This window comes from Dipteris shenzhenensis, unplaced genomic scaffold (assembly GCF_047967505.1).
Source record: "Dipteris shenzhenensis isolate YYH24624 ecotype China unplaced genomic scaffold, Dip_SZ_1.0 scaf0468, whole genome shotgun sequence".
NCBI lineage: Eukaryota > Viridiplantae > Streptophyta > Polypodiopsida > Gleicheniales > Dipteridaceae > Dipteris > Dipteris shenzhenensis.
In genome coordinates, this window is record NW_028239774.1 from 22,501 (window position 1) to 26,975 (window position 4,475).

The window sequence follows — 4,475 nt, forward strand, 5'->3', positions numbered from 1 at the left end:
CCACTATGAAGATGTGTGGCCTGAGGATGTCATTTATAAGGGTTATGGCGGAGTGGATCGTGTTGAAGCAGGGGGACCACCTGCGGGAGCTGGTTGTGGGGGATACGTAGTGGGAGAAACGGTTAAATCATCGAAAGAATCGAATGCTTCTTATGAATATGATACTACTCTATTCGACGTTTTAGGGGACGTAGTCCGTGGAGGTTTTGCCGCTCCATCGAATCATGCGGATTATTGCATTATTATCACGGATAATGGATTCGATGCCCCTTTTGCAGCAAATCGTATTGCTGCGTCGGTTAGGGAGAAGGCACATACCCACCCATTGCGATTAGCAGGTTTGGTGGGGAATCGGACATCTAGGAGAGATCTCATTGATAAACATGTAGAAGCCTGCCCGATGCCTGTGCTGGAAGTGTTGCCTCTCATTGAGGACATTCGGGTCTCGAGGGTGAAGGGGAAAACATTGTTTGAAACGGCTGAATGTCAATCAGATCTCAATTATGTTTGTGATTTCCATCCCAATGTGGCGGATCAGATATTGTCTCGACCAGAAGGGGTTGTGCCAAGGGAAATTCCAGATAGAGAATTATTCAGTCTGCTCTCCGATTTCTATCTGAATCCCGATGGTGGGGGGCAGAGGAATGCCCAGCAAACTCAACAGGATATTCTGCTTGATTTTACGATGATTCGAAACCGAAACTGCAAATTTCTTGTATGTGTACCCTTTCTGAGGAAACCCTTTCACGAAGACTCCCGAAACTCTCACTTTTGAATGTGAAACCGGAAATTATCACACTTCTTGCCCCATTAGTTGTGTGGCTTGGTTATATCAAAAGATCGAAGACAGCTTTTCCCCAGTGGTAGGTACAAAGACTTGTGGTTATTTCTTACAGAACGCTCTTGGAGTTACGATCCTTGCGGAACCTCGTTATGCAATGGCAGAGTCGGAAGAGGGGGACGTCTCGGCCCAATTAAATGATCAAGGGGAATTGGAGAGAATTTGTATCCAAATAAAACGAGATAGAAACCCTAGTGTCATTATTTGGATTGGCACATGTACCACGGAAATAACAAAGACGGACCTAGAAGGCATAGCACCCAAGCTAGAAAACGAACTTGGAGTACCAATTGTAGTTGCGCGGGCCAATGGATCGGATTATGCTTTTACTCAGGGAGAGGATACTGTATCAGCTGCCACGACGCATCGGTGTCCGGAATTTGACATATCTAGACACGAACAGAAACAGGATTTAGTTGGGGGTGTTGACACTGCGACGACGGAAGCGGGGGGGGCTAATCCGGAGGGACGGAAATTAAAGAATCATGCTTCAGTTCTTTTTGGATCTCTAACTTCAACTGTAGCTTCTCAACCGAATCCGGAATCGAAACGTCAATCCATTCAGGTATCGGGGTGGTTACCCTCCCAGAGATATACTGAACTTCCATCATTAGGCAAGGGAGTGTATGTTTGCGGCGTGAATCCCTCTCTGAGCCGTACAGCGACGACTCTGATGCGGCGTCGTAAATGCCAGTTAATTGGAGCACCTTTTCCTATTGGTCCTGATGGGACGCGTGCTTGGATAGAAAAGATTTGTTCCGCCTTTAATATGGAACCTCAGGGTTTGAAGGAGAGGGAGGATGAGATATGGAAGAGTCTGAGAGACTATCTTGAGATAGCAGCTGGTAAATCTATATCTTTTACGGGAGATAATCTATCAGAAATTTCTATAGCAAGATTCCCAATTCGCTGCGGAATGGTTGTCTACGAAACAGGTATTCCCTACATGGATAAACGATATCAAGCTGCCGAGCCATCTTTCTCACGAGATACTTGCAAAGAGATGGGTACACTCATGCCACGGATCGTGGAAAAACCGGATAATTATAACCAGATACAGCGTATGCATGAATTAAAACCTGATTCAGCAATTACTGGAATGGCTCATGCCAATCCTTTAGAAGCAAGAGGTATTGATACAAAATGGTCTGTCGAGTTCACCTTTGCCCAAATCCATGGATCCACTAATGCGAGGGATGTGCTTGAACTTGTTACTCGTCCCCTACGGCGTAATAATAATCCGGGGCGTCTGGGTTGGAGTAACCTGTCGAAGCAGATGGTAACAAATCACTAAATTATAGAATTATTGGGTGACGGGAAGTGACCATTGAGGGAAATGCATAGAGACGTCTCCAAATTCTTAATCATGGGATTCTGTCTCCTCATGATTAAGAAATCCATCGACTCCTTTCCGAAGGAGTTGCTGTGCTAGCTACGGGAGTGGTACGGAGAGGTTGCCGGCACTCTACGGGAAAAAAAAAAAACTGAAAAATATGGGAAGGAAATAATTATGAACGTAGAAAGCGTTCAAATGTCGTTGTATCTACTGCAGGTTTCGCTGCTTACTCGGGTGAAGGTGGCAGGTCCACCTATATATATTCGGACTATATTATGGATTACTAACAACATTACCCGTTGGACCCTCCCAAATACTATCCATAAGAGCTTTTCTTTTGGGAGGGAATCTTAGTGGTACCGTCGCTTTGAGTGGTTTGATGATGGGATAGCTACTAATATTTCTGTCAATATTCTGTTCACCTCTATATGCATTGATAGTGAAACCACATGTTGTAACTGTCCCAATAGTACCATACATGTTATTTTACTGGTTCCGAACCAAGGATTTACCGGATTATCGAACTCTACGTCCGACCAATTCACTCAGTGACTTTCGAATCGGTAATATATTCTTGGATAGTTTCATTTTCCAGATTTTAAATCCAATTCTTTTACCAAGTCCCGTATGAGACCAATTCACCTATTTATTTTTCGATATAGCAACAACATAACATTTCTGATTAGTAGTTTCGTGGGTTGGTCACTCGGTCATATGTCATTCAGCTACTTGTCCAGATTACTTCTGGTTCGCGTAGAATATGATTCACCCATACTCTACCTGCTGATGAAACGCGTCATTTACAAAACTTTTAGTATTGTTGTTCTCATTAATGTACTGGTTTATTTGGGTAAGGCTCCAGTACCTCTCTTCACCAAGAATTTTGAAGACGAACTTGTCTTGCTCGATAACAATCTCCGGGAGTTGTCAGATTCGATGCTATGGATTTTCAAGTCGTGGCCCACGTCCTTGTTCGACCCATACAAACCAAATCGTCCTTTACGATATATAGAGAATAGCCGATTCGGCGGCGATAGCTTAGTGAAGAAGCAAGTATCAAATCACTTTTTCAGCAAATGTTTGACTAGTGGAAAACAGCGGTTGGCTCTCACGGCGTTACCCAGTTTGTCGATCTTTGGAGACCAGTTAGGAACCTCGTTAGAGGATTCGGATATGCCACTTCCAGCTCATCATCTGCATGAAGACTGGATTTTGAACCAATTCAGGAAAAACAAGGATTTGAATAATGAGTTAAAGGACCGAATTCGATTCCTAGACACCGAGCCTATCTTCTGGAAAGCGATGGAAAGAAGGACCGGATTGGCTGATAACGGAGGTGAATTACCTAAGATTTATGATCCATTTTTGAATAATTCATGTCGTGCTAGGATTCCAAACTCGGATTCATTCTGGATACTGTCTGATTCATTGGCATCGCAAGCGGTTGACAACAACGAGTATGCCAATGAATTGAATTCCGGTAATAAGATTCGGGATTGGGTGTCTATCAGGTATAAAGAGTTGAGAAGCAATGAGATTCCTCTTCCCCGGGAAGCATTACCTAAAAATGCTTTGCAAATATTTATTTTCATGTTCGAAACACCGGATGATGCCGTGATTGAAGATGTTGTGGGAGAAACAAACTATTCAGTTTCGAAGGGTGATTCCACCCCCGTAACTTGGGATCAAGTCTTCAAATTTTCTTCATCTCCGACAGAGTTAGCTTTATTCTTCACCTATCTCAGAGATGATTGTGGTGCCTTCGATTGGATCCGCTTGCTAGACGTACCTCTAATTGGTGGGGAAAGACTTGACTCTTCAAAACAAAAAATACGTTCGATCCTCGAGATTGAGGAACTGTCGGAGGAATTGGCCCGCAATACTCACTTAATATATGATAATAGGTTCGATGTCGCGGGTGGGTCAACTGATATTCGTAACAGAAAGTTAAAAAATTTAGCAATCAGCGTCGGGAAGACGCGGCTGAAAACACGCAGACTGGTCAAACGTTTTGCAAAAAGCTCTGATTTTCGTCGGAAACCTATAAAAGGCTCTATGCGCTCCAGAAGACGTAAGACACTGGTTTGGGAAGTATTTCAAGATAAGGCACATTCACCTCTCTTCTTTAGATTAATGGAACTACCCACTCCGTTTCGATTTCCTGCCGGAGAATTAACTGGTGTAGATTTTGAGGAATCGGCCGGTGACGCGAGGAGAGAAACTAGTACCCAACCCGAACAGGAACTAATATCTCTTTCATCCTCGAGAGAGGGGGAGCGAGCGAAATCCGACCGCCCA